The 18372-nt window shown below is 38.6% G+C and overlaps 1 long non-coding RNA gene across 1 annotated transcript; it reads right to left on the bottom strand.

Moving 5' to 3' along the window:
• Positions 1–11802: 11802 nt before the first annotated feature.
• On the bottom strand, positions 11803–18057 carry LOC142052115 (uncharacterized). Its single transcript, XR_012658718.1, has 3 exons — positions 18009–18057; positions 14190–14326; positions 11803–11841 (listed from the first exon to the last, which is right to left on the bottom strand). It is a non-coding gene; the product is annotated as an uncharacterized LOC142052115 (long non-coding RNA).
• Between the last annotated feature and the right edge of the window lie 315 nt (positions 18058–18372).

Raw genomic sequence — 18372 nt, 5'->3', positions numbered from 1 at the left:
ATTTGTGTGGCACAATAAATTGTGGCATTATATATACCAAATACTCATTAAGTTTTCTAAGAAAACTACACAGTTTATATCCGGAATGATTTTTCTAACCAGGCATAGTTATAAAAATATCTTAGATCTTCTACTCCCATATAATTCCCATCCACATATAGTGGTGGCCATAGTTTGAACAATGAAGGAGAATAAACGACATCATATTAAAATGTCACAGTTGTTATACGTAAGAATTCTAAATTCTAAAGCCTTGGCTGCAGTGACCATGAGATGGTTGAGTTTAAGGTACCGCGAGGTAGAAGCAGGGCAAGAAGTCGTGTTACAACCTTGGACTTCAAGAGGGCCAGCTTTGGCCTCTTCAAAGACCTGCTTGGAGGAACCCGTTGGGCTAGGGCTCTAGCAGGCAGAGGGGCCCAAGAGAGCTGGACAGTATTCAAGGACCACTTCCGCCGAGCTCAAGATCGGTGCATCCCCAGGAGGAAGAAGTCAGGCAGAGGAGCCAGGAGACCTGCATGGATGAGCAAAGAGCTTCTAGGGAAACTCAAATGGAAGAGGGAGGTTCACAGTATGTGGAAATAGGGACCGGCCACTTGGGAGAAATATAGGAATGCTGTCAGGGTATGCAGAGATGCGACAAGGAAGGCCAAGGCCCACTTGGAATTAAATCTGGCAAGGCATGTCAAAGATAACAAGAAGGGCTTCTTTAAATACATCAGCAGTAAAAAGAAGACTGCGTATTGAGTGGGCGCACTGCTGAACAAGGAAGGGGCCCCTGGTAACACAGGATGCAGAGAAGGCAGAGTTACTGAATGCCTTCTTTGCCTCAGTCTTTACAGCTAAGGCTGGCTGTCAGGCCTCTCAGCCCCCAGAGGAGAGAGGACAAATCTGGAGAAAGGAAGACTTACCATTGGTTGAGAAAGACTGGGTCAGAGATCACCTATGCAAACTGGATGCTTGCAAATCCATGGGCCGCGATGAGATGCACCTGTGAGTACTGAGGGAGCTGGTGGATGCTCTTGCTGAGCCACTATCCATCATCCTTGAAACATCCTTGAAACAGCAAATGTCACTCCAATCTTCACAAACAGCAAGGAGGACCTGGGAAACTCTAGGCCAGTCAGCCTCACCTCCGCCCCAGAAAGGTGATGGAGCAGTTTATCCCTGAGGTCATCTCCAGGCATGTAGAAGACAAGAACGTTATCATAAACAGTCAACATGGATTCACCAAGGGGGCATCATGCTTGACCAACCTGATAGCCTTCTATGATGGTGTGACTGGGTGGGTCGACAAAGAGAGAGATGTGGATGTTTTTTATCTTGTCTTCAGTAGGCATTCGACACAGTCTCCCATAGCATCCTCACAGACAGGCTAAGGAAGTGTGGGTTGGATGAGAGTTCAGTGTGGTTGACAGAGAACTGGCTGAACAACAGAACTCAAGAGTGTCATGATCAACGGAGCAGAGTCTGGACAGAGGCCAGAACAACACTAGTGTTGTTCCCCAGGGGTCTGTGCTGAGTCCAGTCCTATTCAATATATTCATCAATGACCTGGACAAAGGAACAGAGTGTAACCTCAGCAAGTTTTCTGCTGATACCAAGCTGGGAGGAGTGGCTGATACAACAGAAGGCTGTGCTGCCATCCAGTGAGACCTGGACAGGCTGGAGAGCCAGACTTTTCAGTGTTTTCAGGTTCTGTTTTCCCACTCTACTCAGTGCTTGTCAGGCCACACCTGGAGGACTGTGTACAGTTCTGGTCTCCACTCTACAAAAAGGATGTGGACAGGCTGGAAGGGGTCCAGAGAAGGGCCACCAAGACGATCAGAGGACGGGGAAGCCTGCTGTACCAGGATAGGCTGGGAAAGCTGGGTTTGTTCATCCTTGAGAAAAGGAGGCTCAGAGGGGGTCTCATCATCATGTACCAGTACTTAAGGGGCAGCTACAAAGAAGATGGAGACTCCCTTTTTATAAGGAGTCCCATGGAGAGGACAAGGGGGGATGGACACAAGTTGCTCTTGGGGAGATTCCGATTGGACTCCAGAGGGAAATCTTTCACAGTGGGGACAGTCACCATTGGAATAATCTCCCCAGGGAAGTGGTTGATTTGGCCACGTTGGACACCTTCAAGAGTCATCTGGACAGGGTGCTGGGCCATCTTGTCTAGACTGTGCTCTTCCTAGAAACGTTGGACTAGATGACCCCTGGGTCCCTTCCAACCTGTGATTCTGTGAATCAGTGGTTCACAAACACAACTATTCCAAACATCTTGCAAACTTGTCTGTGTGTACAGCTCATGTCTCTTCTGTCTGTGTATATGGCTATGTATGTTTCAGCTGCCTTTGAAATCATTTGCAGAACTTCACTGATATTTGTGCTGTGTGAGTGTGCTTTTTACAGTGAGTTGTGGATATCAAAGAAGATAATTTTCGTGGTTGCTGTTTTGTGCCATTTAATACCTTCAGTTTCTCCTGAACTGTCCTCAGTAAATGATCCCCAGATGTAGTTCAGAGGGCCACAACTAAATAAAATTTTATGAAGAGTAATTCTCAGTTAGAAACTTCAGCAAGTTCTCTAGTGAGATGATTTTCACTTCTTGGCTGTAATGTCAAGAAAGCAGAGTGGTGAGCAATAATAACCAAGCAGCAGCTGAATTAATTTCTTGAGAATAGTACATGTATGTGTATACCAAATAAGATGAACCTAAGCAATTTGATCTGACCCTAGAGCTGGCCATGATTTGGGTGGACTAGAGACACCCTGAGGTCCCTTCCAAAATGAATTATCCTATGATACTACATGAAAGAAGAGAAGAAATGTAACACATTATGAGTATTTTTCACAGCACTTGTGTTACACTAGACTTGTCTAGGAAAATAAAGTTTTCTGTTAAAGAGTTTATTCTAGATGTCCATTACAAACAACAGTCCATCAGGGCTTTCTCCAGAATATTTAAGTAATTTGACCTTTAACTATTCATGTTGGCTTCATAGTGGAGAATTTATATTACAGTTAAGACATATTAACAAAAATATGGTAAGAGATTGCTTTTACATAGACAAGTTTTCAGAATTTGTAGTTCTTACTACTTAAAGGACATGTAAAATTTCTTAGTTCTGGATTCAGAGTCTCCAGCTGTGTGAGATGAATGTTGAATGACAATTCATCAGCTTGACACCTGGACAAAAAACCAAAGGGATTTCTCTTGGCTGTAAAAGAAGATACAGGTGGACAGGAAATGTAGCAGCTGGAGAGATGCTACAAAATATGTGCACAGCTGAAAAAACAAATCGCTCCTCCCTACTGGAGAAGCACTCCTCACCTGAGAAACAGAGCCTGGGGCCAGGTATCCCATTATTCCTCTGGAAGATCCTGCAGGTCATCTCTTTATGTTGCATTTAAATAGATTTTTTTTCCTACTCCTACAGGTAACCTTCCCTTTATCAATCCCACATGCTGTCTGAAAAATATTAGTAAGAAGAGCTGACAGGCTTGGTAAAATTTTTTAGGCATCTAGGAATATCCTGCCTTATTATACCTGAAGACTTCACCTACTTTTGGTGCAGGGAAGTGGTAATTTAGCAGAGAGATTAAGTTATAGCATTTTGTCTTATGTACAAGCAAAAGAGATTGCTTTGAATGTGATTTAAACTTTATTATAATTTTAGGTATGTAGTTTCAACACACACATAAATGAAATATCTTTCCTTTACATTCTTTTAAGTGTAAAATTAACTTCAGCATATTCTTTACCATATTAACCAAATATCTGTATTTTAAAAGCCTTTAATAAGTATAAACTGATGTTAAATTACCTGTACTACATGCACTATAGCATTGCCAAATTCCTAGTCACTCCTGTGAAATACTGGATTTGTTTGGTTTCCTTGAAGATATAAATCACAAGAAGAGACTTGTCTTTCTGCCAGGAGTTTTTCTGAAAATAGCTTTCCTCTTTTTGCAATTTTTTCAATGTCATCTAACATGGCTGAGGAACTTTATTTCTGTTGGAGAGAAAGACAGTGCATATTTGCTGCTTCTCTCTGTAAAAATGCATTTAAAATAACTTTGAAAGCACAAGGTTCTTTGCTTTGCAGTTAATTTCTCTGCCCCTGCAGAAGATGCCACAAATCTAATGAGATGCATGAGGAAGTGAAAACCAATGAGGAAGAGTGAGACAACAAAAGTTAGGGGGACAGAAGAAAAAAAAGAAGACAGTATTGTCTCAATATAACATAAAATAATTTACCAAATGCTGATACAATCCTAAAATATTGAGTAAAAATTTTCACTTCAGAAATGATGAGATGTTAAGGAGTATTATTTAAATCTCATAGGTTTGTGTTGTCATTAATTAGATTATGTTACCTCAAGCAAAAAAAGAAAGATATCTCAACATATGCATGAGTTGCACCCATATTAGGTGCTGTGAGTTATTTAAAATTTTAGCTACAGTTAAAGCTTTTCTAGCAGTAAACTTAGGATAGGCATTGACTATTGAGAGGAGCCTTAAGAGACTGCAGGATAGTTTTATAGGAAAAAATGTGTGTGTTGGTAGATCATATTGATTTTCTCAGTATGAATTGATTCTAAAATTGAAATACAGGTCATAATATAACAGCAATAACATAGCTGTCAACAAACACTCCCAGGTCCTTCTCTGCTGGGCAGCTCTCCAGCCACTCCTCCTCAGGCCTGTAGCATTGCATAGGGTTGTTCTGCCCCGAGTGTGGGACCCGGCACTTGGCCTTGTTGAATCTCATACCGTTGGCTCCGGCCCGTCAATCCAGCCTGTCCAGGGCCCTCTGTAGAGCCTTCCTACCCTCGAGCAGATCAACACTCCTGCCCAACTTGGTGTCATCTGCAAACTTACTGAGGGCGCACTCGATCCCCACATCCAGAACATTGATAAAGATAATAAACAAGACTGGTCCCAATGCTGAGCCCTGGGGAACCCCACTCATGACCAGCCGCCAATTGGATTTAGCTCTGTTCAGCAGAACTCTCTGGGCTCGGCCATCCAGCCAGTTTTTTTACCCAGCGAAGAGTACAACCATCCAAGCCATGAGCCGCCAGCTTCTCTAGGAGGGTGCTGTGGGAGACAGTTTCAAAGGCTTTACTGAAGTCCAGGTAGACAACGCCCACAGCCTTTCCCTCATCCACTAGGCAGGTCACTCTGTCATAGAAGGAGATCAGCTTGGTCAGGCAGGACCATTTCATGAAGCCATGATGGCTGGGCCTGATCCCCTGGTTGTCCTGCATGTACTTGGTAAGCTCACTCAAGATTAACTGCTCCATAACCTTCCCTGCTACTGAGGTCAGTCTGACAGGCCTGTAGTTCCCTGGATGCTCCTTCCAGCCCTTCTTGTAGATAGGCATCACATTGGCAAGCCTCCAGTTGTCTGGGATGTTCCCTGTTAACCAGGACTGCTGATAAATGATGAGAGTGTCTTGGTGAGCTCCTCTGCCAGCTCCCTCAGTACTCTCTGGTGGATCTGATCTGGCCCATAGACTTGTGAGTGTCCAGGTGGATCAGCGGTTAGCAAACTCTTTCCTCCTAGATTATGGAGGGTTTATTCCGGTCCCCATCCCTGCCTTCCAGCTCTGGGGATAACTGGTCTGACGATTACAGACTGAGGCAAAGAAGGCATTTAGTACCTCAGCCTTTTCCTCATCCTTAGCGGCAATGTTCCCCTCTGTGTCCAATAGGGGATGGAGATTCTTTTTTATTCTCTTTTTGTTAATATATTTGTAAAAACATTTTTTTTAACCAGTACAACAGTGGCCAGGTTGAGTTCTAGCTGGGCTTTTCCTTGTCTAATTTTCTCTCTGCAAGACCAAATGAGGTCTCTACTTTTCTTGAGTTGCCTGCCCCTTCTTCCAAAATGGTAGACTCTCCTTTTTACTCCTCAGTGTCAGCAAAACTCCCTGTTCACCCAGGCCCTTCATCTTCTCCACCAGTTCATCTTGTGTCACTTGGGAACAGCCTGCTCCTGCACCTTCAAGACTTCCTTCTTGAAGAAAGCCCAGCCTTTCTGGACTACTTTGCCCTTCAGGACTTCCTCCCAAGAGACTCTCCATACAAGTGTATTTTTTGAAGGCAGAACTGATCTTGCAATGGATGGTTTAACGTCTTTAATTTACTTGTCCTACTGTAGGCTACAAGTACTGTAACTGAAATCTTTTCCAGTACTCTAACTGAAGGAAATAATGCAAGCTTTATTCTGCCTTAATGTGTGTTGGATAGCTACATTGTGTGCATGATAAATCATATTTTGGCCCTAGCAAATTAAAGCGGTGTGTCATTTTGGCCAGAAAACTTAGGTTCCCAGCAGGGGTCAAATCCTCTAGTCCTTCTTCAAAGCTTAAAATGACAGATTTAAAAAAAAAAAGTATTGTAGCTTATTACAGGGAAAAAAAACCCCAAACCAAAATTAAAGAAGAATACAATGTACATATTCAGCATTTGGTGGATAAGAATTAGTATTTATATAGTGCTTTGTATATTTAGAGAATTTTACCAAGATTAGCCAATTACTTTACTACCTTTTTGTTTGTTTGTTTTTTACAAGAGCTATCAATGTCTTAGACTACAAACCTTGAGAATTACCTGCCTTTTTCTGGCCTTGAGTTAATAATTTTATTCTTTTTTGTTGTTTCAATTTACTTCTATACAATATATGGGAGTATTTTCCATAATCTTTCTCAGTTACTCCAAATTGTTACAGGTGTGAAGGTCAAGAGAAAACACACTTCTTAGAGCTTTCCACAAACCATGACCTACCTATTTTAGCTGGACTTCCAGTGACATTTGCCTGGCCTGCCTGGATTCTACAACATCTTTGATGAGATTTGGATGCTGAACTGAGCCTGCATTCCTTAACCACACACTGTAATCAGACCTGGCGTTTTTGGCAATAGATGTGGAGTGCTTACAGAATTTTGATGATGCAATGTGCAGCCCAGCACCACTGCCTCCTGGGTTTTGAGGATCTGATAGACTAAATGGTCTTCCTTGGTGGCAATCATGTATGAGGAACTTCTTTGGTCCTTCAAATACTTTTCAGAATTGACATTGAGCAGACTGAATTTTGGTGACCCTGTAAAAGCTATTTATAAACGAACACAAATTGGTTTGCATTAAAACAAAGCAAATGCACCAAACTATTTCTTCACCACTGCTAAACCTGGAATTAAGCTTTTATATAACATGGAAATGGTTTTCTGAGTGTATTGCTTTTAGCTGGAACTAAGGGGATAGCAATAAAAGCAGTTTAAAAAGGTTACTTTTATACTATTCTTGCCCTACTCTGAGACTTCATGGAGGGAAGATTACCCAGAAGCAATGCTGAAAGAAGTGAGACATTGACTACATCTGTCCAGCTCTAACCCACTCGGTGATTCTGGTATGTGTTGGGAAACAAACAAAACACAGATAATGGACATAGGTAAGACTTACCCAAAAACATTAGACTACATATCCTAGGCATGCACATGAAAGAAACAAGCACAAATGAATTGTTAACAACTTTAATCCTTATAAAATATTGGGTGTGGAAGACCAAAAGGTGACAGTAACCTATGTAACAACAGCTAACATAAAAAAAAAAGAAATCAAAGTCGTTAGCCTGGGGTGACATGAAATAAAAGGCCATTGGTGGCTTATGCCAATGATCTAACTTAGAAAGCAATAAATAGTGAGAGCAGCAGTCTCTTGGGGAAACATATCCACAAACATCTGCCACTGCTCTTTGTAAAGGCCAGGTGGGCAGACAGGACATAGACACTTGGACCTGCTGAAGTCTTCTGCCCAAACACAGTTACTGCAGCTGTTCACAACTGTCCTGGAGGTTTTCTACATGCCAGCATGTTTTCTACAGGACACATATGTGTGTGTCTGTATGTGTGTTAATAGCAGAACAGAGATTACTATCCATCCGCTATGCCCATCCTGCTTAGCAAATGAACCTCAAATTTTACATCATTGACTGCCATAAGTCTGTCCTTGTGGCTAACTTACCCCTAAATTCCCCTGTGACAGAGATTGAAAGAAGCTGGTCTTTTGTTTCAGTGTTTGCATGTGAATGGATTCTAGTGACCGTAATTCCATAGCACCAGAATCTGCATTAATTCTTACTCATATAAAGTTTATGTACCCATTCAATTCTGCATGCTCACCCAAGCCTCACATATATGCAAATCCACATAGAAGAAGTGAAGTTATGATTTACTGTAGTCATCCTACTTCATTTAATACACCATATCTGTGGATATATTAGAATAAACTTATATCTATTGTTAAACTGGTCAAAGTGTTGCAGTGGTCAGCTGAATAGAAATCTCATGTTTTAAAAACGCTTTTTTTCAAACGCCTGAAAATCAATTGCTATGGAGTTAGAAACGGTATTTAGTGTTTAGACAGATTGTTATAAGTATACAAGATTTTAACTCTGATTATGTGCATCAGATCTGCTTATTATTTCATTAAAGTAAACATAGAAATAGAATTCATTTTGCATTTATACTGACAGTTGTCTCTTCTTTTAACCTACCTTATGAACCATGATTATTGAGTCAGTGAACAGCTGTCAGAACCCAGCACAACAGCACTTTTTTTTAAAGAAGGAAGCATATATAAAAAGCAGCAGTATGTGTAGGCCTTAGCCACTTTCATCCTGATTCCAATTCTCAACTTTTAGGTTTCTGCCCTACATACACTTTTGAACTTCCAGCATGGGGCTTGGTCAGAATTAAATGTCTAAGACGAGCTACTGGAAAACAGCAACTGTAGGTATGCTATCATCTCTTCTGTAACAAGATATCTTTCACCCTTTGCTATTAAAGGGTCGTGTAGCTTGAAAATCTTAGGTTCTCAAGAAAAAAACAAGTGTGACTGTGACACACTACCCTTGTGCTTAAAACACTCACCTATGAAGAAAATTAAGATTCCCATTTTTATTTGTGGGATGGTTTCTCTACAGAAAACATTCTTGAATACAATATAATCCAAATTACAAAGCATTAAAATACAGAACTATCTTTGGAAAAAATGTAACTGAAATTAAGATTCCTTCAGCCCCCAGTTGGTACTCCCAGCATGTATCACAAACAACTGCTTGCTGTTTTATGACATGGTGTAAAGTAAAATAGTCCTGGGAGGAAGCTGTGAATGCTTCCTTTTACACTGTTAGGTCAGAGTGCTTTGTTCACTCAAAAATGCCCCAGCTGCATTTCCATTTGGGCACGTTGTACCAACCTTGCTCTTAAAATACATATGCTGAGGGATTGCTTGTGCCTGTACCTTTCAGCTCTGGAGGCACGTGATACTGAATTGTAGAATGGACTTAATGGGCCTGGCATGAGTCCTCCTAAGGATTAATGTATGGTCTCTTTCAGACTCTGTCGGTTGGTTTATACCTTAGGATGACTCTACCTTCCCTTCTTCCTCCCCCAGCTGGATGCCACTCACCTGGGGTGAGAAGTGTGAATTTAATTATCTTCATTCAGAGAAGAAAACTGAGCTGAGCTCTGGGTAAACAAGGTACAGTATTAAATAACTGTTGCAGTATTCACAGCTGCCATTGGCTTTTGTTAGAAATTTATCTGGTAGTTAGATCAACTTTATCAAGGAAGATAAACTGAATGATTCTGGCAAAGGTTGTAGGAACAAAGTACTTGTTAGCACCCAGATGCTTCTCCAAGACTTTTGTTTAAAACTAAGCCGTGTGATACCTATACAAAGTTTTTGAGGTTTATGGTTCTAAAAATGGCAACTCTTTCCGTAGGTCCCTCTTTTTGTACACATGCCTTTTGGCTAGTATTTTAGCTGCCTTTTGCTTCTTGTTGAGTAGTATTTTTGATTGATGTGGATTATTTAACCCTGTAAATAATATTAAGAATATTTTCTTTACATTACAGATAGTTATTGCTGATTTATGAAAAATACTAAGTTGTCCTACAAGCATGAAAGTTGGGCTTTTGACATTGATGTATCTTTTGCCCCCTAACATCTCTCCCCTTGCTTTTTCTGAGCCAACTTCAATTCCCTTTTCACTAGGATATTTCCTTTGGGTGAGACAGAGTTAGATCAGTAGCTGATCATTATTCATGTGCTTCTATTTCTTAGACTAGAAAGGGAGTTGTTATTACGTTGAGTCAGTGAAGACGTATCATAACTCAGTTCAGATAATACTTTGGGTTTCTGTCCTCTAATGAGAAGCCAAATCTAACCAGGGGGCAGGGCGTGAAGACGGGGATGTGGCTGAAATTTGTCCCAAAAAGGGGACAGATAATTGGCAAATTTTCTTATGGAAATAATTTGTACAGAAGAACTGAAAGACAGGCAAAATGTAACCCTTAAGAAAAGTAGTTAAAAATAGATATATATATATATCTACTTAACATTTTCTGTTTGTTAGTTTGTATTCTGTGGGTTTTTTGTTGTTGAAACTCTTTCTGAATTAGATTCTGCTATCTGCAAAAAGTTATTTTAGAAACGTATGAGGAAGAGGTCAAAATTTTGGCCAGAAATTAATATCCCCTACAATTTCACATTCCATGTAGGGAAGAACTTGTTGCTCAAACACAAATAGCAATATACTAATTTATATATCTAGGACATAATGCAAATTTAGGTGCTGAATCCTACCGTTTTGAAGAAATATTACTTTGTTACTCTGCCAGAAATATCCTGATAGTGGATTTTCAGGAACCTAATGCCTTACATTTATACCAGTGGAAACAACTAGTGGAAAGTCATTGACCTTTTCTAGAATAGGTACATATATTTCCTCACTGAATCCTTTTCATGATCTTAATTGCACACTGGATTTAATGAATGTGGTGTCTACAGATCCAGACTAATAAAAGGAAAGCAGAACTGCACAGTTTAATGCAAACCTCTTTGTTCCGGTGGTGGCACAAGTGAGGAAAGACAGCAAATATCTCTTATGCATTTTGATTATTTGTTTTTCATTTTGGTTTCTGCCTCCCCCCCACCCCCACCCCAACCCCTCCCCCAGCTAAGCTGCATCATAACTGCAGACAGGGGAGAACTCAAACCCACAGCTTTTCAAACTGTCAGGTTTTTCACAAGCATAAATTTTGCAAGATTCCCCTATTCCTTCTTCTTTATTCCAAGATCATTCTGTCAGCAGTTTTAAATCCAGGAAGTATTTCTGTGTGCAGTAAGTATCACAAAATTTGGAACTACTCATAAGCAATGGACAATTTACTCAGATAGTTGCACCCTGATGCTGTCACTTGCAGCAAAGGAAAAGTTGTTCACTCTACTCTGTATTCATCTTGTATATTGTCTATTTTGCTTGTTTTGTTTTTCTGAATGCATATAAAATGTTAGGCAATTATTCTTTTTCCAAACATTTTTCAGCTATCAATCAAAAAGTTCATAGCCGTTTTTACTGTTCTGTTTATTTGCTTTTTGGAGCCAATTTAATGTGTATAATTGTTTGTTATAATTGTTTGTTATAATTTTTTTCTGACATATATCATCTCCTTGTCTGCTGAAACACACTTGTGTTTTCTAAATGTACCTAATTTAACTGGAGCACAGTCCCTCACTGATGTATTCATGTCTATAGCACTCGTCTTAAATAGCAATATATGCTGGCATGACTGCATCTGTTCATGTTTAATTTCATTAAAATATTTCAAAGAAATTTTATTATTGAAACTGAATACATACTTTGGTGACAATGTTCTTCACTCCTTTACAGTGCTGCTAAATGCAGAAGAGTTATCGCATACAGAAAACAGTGGTTTCTACCAGTGGGAAGGAGAAAAATCTTACCTATTCTACTGAAGCAGATAGTAAGGAGAGACCACCTGAAAGGACAGGAGAAAGGATGTGTAGAAGCAGCTTTTTATGTGAACAGATTTGAACTTCAGAGAGAGTAGATTTTCTGTTTTGTTTCTCTCCTCCCTGAGAGTTTTTGTTTTGTTTCTTTTTGTTTCTTTTTCTTCTTTTTTCTGACTTAGACTAAAGGTACAAAAAGTATGTTGTGGGTATTTTTTCCCTCAGGTAATTTTACTTATTTTATTAACTGTTTTTAAAAACAGTTCTCCTATCTCCATATACACCTTCATCTTACACTGGGTTTTATTGACATTTAGTAGTCATCAGTAAAACAATCTTTCAGGGAATTTCATTTTCTCTGATATAAAATCGATTTCTCATTTTTTGCATGGGCTAAAAAGTTTTGAAAACAATTTGATATCCTGATTAATTTTCACATAGTACTGATTGTGCCATCCATAGCTGGAGATGAGGGACCAATTCAAGTTACTAAGTTAAGACTTACTGGTATTGATACAAATAGAGTTGTGAAGTATTTTGTTATCAGAACATATTAACGTGCCCTTTCCTGAATGGTTGAACAAAATGTAAGCACTTGTTTTTACCAAAAACTAATTACAAAACCGCTACAGTGTGCTTATTATTACTTGTAATACTGTTGGTGAATGTTTGGGAGCTACTCAGAAAATAACAGATATTTCAGGTATGTGAATACAATACTTACATTTCTGAAGGCTATCGATTTCAAAGAAAAAGACAAAACTGCAGAACACAAAACCACTTTGGAACATGATCAGATAAATAATTAATTAATAAGAAGTTTCTACAAGTTCTTTTCATGTAGAAAGAAAAGACTGTGTATGGAGCAAAAAGAGTAACACATATCTAGAAACAATATCCAGTGATACATCCACACATGCAAAGACCCATTCAAACATAGTTTCATGGTGTCAGAACTACAATGGGAATAATGATTACAGACTAAAAGAATATCAGATAATTTATTTTGGATGTTTCTTCTTCATGAAATCTTTTTGATTTTTACTATTTTATGAATCTTGAAAGTTATGTCATGACAGGTTAATGAAAAATGTACATTGTGGCATTTCTAACTTACCTTGGTAATACATATTAGCACAAGAGGTAAAAATGTTTCCGTAATTGAATTAATAGATATTAGGTCTTAAATCTGCCCTTGTCAGAGGCAAATGGTAGAACTACAGATGCTGAAAACTTGCCTACTTTAAGAGGAATTTTAGGAATGTTTAAGTGGAATGGAATCTGTAGAACACAAAAAAAATCAATGATCTTCATATTTTTTTACACTCTACTGCTTTTCAACATTAGTGCCTGTAATAATTAATCATTGAGGTACATTCTAAAAAGAAAAAGGACTAGAAAAAAATGACTAGAAAGGAAATTGAACTAGACAAGCACCTGTATTAAAACAGATATTTTGATATGTGGCTAGCTGATTTTGGAGATGCATGAAAATAATTTTTTAAATATGTTATTATATGTGCTCTTTTACTTCCTAAGGAATCACTGTAGCTTTTAGCTAGCCAAGGGAATTAATAGAACATGTACTAGCAGGAGAATGTCTTGCAGACTAAACAGTAATAAATTAAAACCATTTTGTTCAGTGGGGTAGAAGTGTGGCTCTGTAGTCTGGAAGTCTTACGAAACTAGCTTGAAAGAGGTTTATTTAATAAATTTTAATTGTAAGCCAATGTAGGTAGGAGTGGATTACTTTTCTTCAAACAATAGATGGATTCATAGTCAGTCAATATTTGCCCAGTTATGAAAATGTAGACCTGAGGTAAAAGGCAAATTCAGAAGCAAATTATTGGAAGCAGAGCAGTTCCAGTCAACCTTGTTTCTGGTTAAAGGGATTAAAATTTTCTACTGTTTAAAGAATTATATTTAGGATCATACAATCCAGAATTTTCTTTTGGTATACACCGTATTTCTATTACAGAACTTCTAAAATGTATTTCTCTATTGATTTTATAGATATATTTACACTGAATTGTTAGTTCTAACTAGACTTATTATTTTACAGCACTGAGTATAATTAAACTAGTAAAGACACAGAAGTAATATGATCAGTATGAAATATTTGATACAACATTGATCTGTTTCTATTTTAAGGTCTTCATAATTTTATTCTAGAACACACTGGTCTTTCAACACGGAGAACAAATGCATACTCAGAAAGAAGCCCATTCATTATTTTTTAAAATTATTTTTGTTTTTACATTATAGAGCTCTAACTGGAAAGTATACTAATAAACGTAAAAATGAAAAAAAAAAAATGCAAGTGGTTTAGAACTCCAAAAAGATAAGGCAAGATAGCATATAACACAATGAATCTTACTTTTAATGTAGAGCTGTCTGTGGTAGAAGCTCAAATGTCATCACTTCAGAGCATAAAAAATTTAAATACTTCTTTGAGAACCAGAGTTGGAAATCATTGTGACAGAAATCACAATTGACTCTTAGGAAATGGGGGAACTGGAGAAAGTAGAAAACAAAGAAACCATCGGACATTTAGTGATAAAGGGTGAAGGGAAGACTAAGAGGCATTCATATTATTATTGTATCATCATCATGACTGCCACCAAGCAATCTGCCTTTTGGAAGAATGGAATAGAAAACTATATGGGACAAATCTGGTGGGCCTTGTCACAGTGTGAGGAAGAAAACAGCTGTTAACCAGAGTGGATGACTGGATGTCGTTGGCATTACTGAACACTTAATAAAATCAGTCAAAGTGAACCGAGGAGGATCCAATAACCAATGTTCTCATTCCACACAACAGTAATCCACTTCTACACATGTGTTTTGATGCTTGTGATTAGGAAAGATCTAAGTGTCCGCCTGTGACAAATGAAGTCCACAGAAAAATGTCACTGGATTTAATACGGTTGTACCAAATCCAGAGTGATACTTCTCTGCTAATTTCCTTTTTGCAAGCACAGAAAACCTGTTTCATACTAAAGTGAGTATTTTCCTGCCTTCCTTTAAAGCACTGAAAACTGACCACAGCTGCAAATCAGACACACTCAGGATTCCCTGGAATAATTAAAAAACAGACATTTCTTACCATTATTTTTTTTTTAAATGAAGCACACAATATATGCAGGTTTTTATATTTTACCTTGGTTCCTATATTTCTTATGAAATGTGGAGAATTATTTTGTGTTCATAGAACCTGTGTTTGTAGACACCTTATGGGTCCTTCTAATTCTTTTTTTCTTTGCCTGTTATTGCAGAAGATAGGGTATAGACAATCCCTCATCAATTCAGTCCTGTGTGGTTTCATTCCTAAAAAATTGTCTGGTTGACTAAGAAAAATACATCTGATACAACAGGATAGTGAATTCTCAAAAGGCATGTGAGAATACAAAGTTTTCATAGTAACTGTAAAAAAATTTGCAAATTCCATTTTCTTGAACTTTCCTTCCCAGCTGCTTAAATTTTAGTGGTTAAGAAAATTATAATGAAGATCATTTATAGTCCTACTGCCTACCCAAGCTATATACCCTCAAAGACTTATTCAGGCAAAATGTAATGAAACTCTTTAAATCATGAGCGTTCTTACTGAATATACAACCAAAGAAAACCATGACTACTCTCAGCAGAAAAAGGCAGTGAAAAAAAATAGTGAGAATGAATCATAATCAGGCTTACTTATCATGAGCAGCAAGCATGGTACCTATAAAAATGCAACAGGTTTGAGCAGGCAATGGTACAAATCAATATTTTGGTTGCAAGAGCTCAGCAAAGTTTCTGAGGTGTATCAAATAGGTCTTGGATCTGTGCGGAAAGATGTGTTGACAGATAAAAAAATATAACAGCATACAACTAAGTTATTTTATTTTTTGCTTATAATCATAAAGCGAGTTGTTAAAGCAAAGGATACTGACAAGATCTTGGATAAAGAGGACAAAAGTTATTCAGTAACTATTTTTAGGGACAAGAGTTAAAAATTCCTACTTTATTCCACATAACTTTTAGTTATATATGAACTTTGTCCAGTTTTTAATAGTGTGTTAGAAACTTAAGCATTCTTTTTACATAAAGAAAGTCAGGCGTAAACATGAATGAAATTTAGTGTTGAATTATACCATTCTATCAATGCTTTGTTTTATGCTGAGTTGCATCTCCTTTGCTCACACCTAATTAGAAGTACCATGATTTACCTTATCTTTCTGATCTGTAAAGCGTATGAAGACGGAAAAGGGAATTTGGATTTCTTGAAGATATCTTTAAGGACTTTACTTAGCTTGAAGATTAGTTGGTAGTTAACTTCTGCTGACTATCAATGCTTGAAAGGGTCTTTTTTGTGAAAATGAGCACCTATGTCATATGTATAATTCTGCAGCACTACAAATTTAGGTACCAAATTTCTTAGGGAATGTTGCACATCTTTTACATGCAGGTAGTTCACTCACTAGAAGATATGAACAGTTTCTTAATTTTCAGGAGAAAACGTTAGTGGAGAAAAAGCAGCAGAAAACATTTAATCCTTCATCTGAAGGTGAGGTGTTGAAGCTAGGAATGCAAAAGCCTTTGGGTCAGAAAGGTAGCAAACAAGCAAAATCCTACCATTGCCTTCCTGGTCTATGAGGAGAACAGAGATTTTGTGTTTTAGACCATGTCTTATAAAATCTGTCTATATTTTATCTTATACCATCCTTATGTTTTAACTGGCTTCAGTGGTTCTCAAATTCATAGCCTCACAAGCCTTATTTATAGGAGCAATTTAAAGAAGAATAACTTTGCCAAGGCACCATATGAAAGATGTGGAGTCAGTCCTCTGAAGTTGGCAAGAACCTAAAAGCAAAGGCTCCCACTGGAGGCTCGCTGGGTACATGATCTGTTACTGTGCAGAAGTGTGCACCATTAGATTCCCAGTGGTTGTAGTCATTTAAACATTTTCCTGCTAGTTCCTTGTACTGCAAAATAGAGACAGCTCACTCCAGTGTTTGTGAAAACCTTAATGACTCCTGTCTATCTCTAAAGAGCCAAGGATGAGAACTAACATAATTTAGATGCACAGTCTCTTCTTACTTAGAAGTGACTAACGTAATAATAGTTTAAATTCCCACTGTGTATCTACTGTGTCAGGTTGGCTACATGAAATCCCTGTTTTCTCTAAGGCTGGATACCTAAAATTTCAATAGGTCAGGCACATGAATTAAGGGAACAATTCTACTCTAGGTTTAGACAGTATCTTCAAAACCATTTTGCTTTTCCTTTGAAAATAAGGTTATGCTAATAATTTGAAGCAGACAAACTATTCTATCTCTCCAGAGCCCTGGCAGTAAGCACCATGTGGGTCCTAAGAAATGGCATAGTAGAATCTCGGGAATTCCTGAGTCCAGTGTCCTACAGTCACAAGGAGTTGGCGGATAGATGTTTAGCCTAGAAATGCTTATTAAAAACTGTTTCAAACATACCCATAAACACCAAGACCCAAAATACTTCTCAACAACTTAAAGTATGAGTAAGACCTGTGGATCACAAAAATAAAAATGTGCTCCCCCCCCCTGCAAAAAACTCTATAAGGGAGGGAGGGAGGAGGGAAGGAAGGGAGGAAGGGAGGAAGGAAGGGAGGAAGGGAGGAAGGAAGGGAGGAAGGGAGGAAGGAAGGAAGGAAGGAAGGAAGGAAGGAAGGAAGGAAGGAAGGAAGGAAGGAAGGAAGGAAGGAAGGAAGGAAGGAAGGAAGGAAGGAAGGAAGGGAGGGAGGGAGGGAGGAAGGAAGGGAGGGAGGGAGGGAGGGATGAAGGCAGGAAGGAAGGGAGGAAGGAAGGGAGGGAGGAAGGAAGGGAGGGAGGGAGGAAGGAAGGAAGGAAGGAAGGAAGGAAGGAAGGAAGGAAGGAAGGAAGGAAGGAAGGAAGGAAGGAAGGAAGGAAGGAAGGGAGGGAGGGAGGGAGGAAGGAAGGGAGGGAGGGAGGGAGGGATGAAGGCAGGAAGGAAGGGAGGAAGGAAGGGAGGGAGGAAGGAAGGGAGGGAGGGAGGAAGGAAGGAAGGAAGGAAGGAAGGAAGGAAGGAAGGAAGGAAGGAAGGAAGGAAGGAAGGAAGGAAGGAAGGAAGGAAGGAAGGAAGGAAGGAAGGAAAGAAGGATATTATCAAAATTTTATGGTTCAGAATAATTTGTAATTTACTAAATGAATATTACTGGACAAACCTGTAAAGTGAGCCATATCTTCCCACACTGAAAGAAAAACTAAGAAGTGCCAAACAGTGCATTTGACTTGTGACTTATTCTTCTTGAATTTTCTGTTTGGCTAACGAGTAACATAGAACAACAAAGAATATAGGAGGTTTTCTGTTTCTTTTGGACAGTTGAACACCCAGCCAAATACCCAGCTAGACCATGTAGCTTTAAATAAGATAATTCATTAGTTTCTTGTAGAGAAATTTATACTGTTTTTTGAAATAGGAAAATCATGCCGACTTTTACTTATTGTAAATCTGACCCTGTTTATTTCTCCCTTCAGATTTCCATAATCACACAATATTTAGATAGCAAAAACTAAACAGATTTGTAT

Source organism: Phalacrocorax aristotelis, chromosome 1 (genome assembly GCF_949628215.1).
Source record: "Phalacrocorax aristotelis chromosome 1, bGulAri2.1, whole genome shotgun sequence".
Lineage (NCBI taxonomy): Eukaryota > Metazoa > Chordata > Aves > Suliformes > Phalacrocoracidae > Phalacrocorax > Phalacrocorax aristotelis.
Note: the sequence above shows the minus strand (reverse complement) of the source record. Positions and strands in the feature narration are given on the sequence as shown.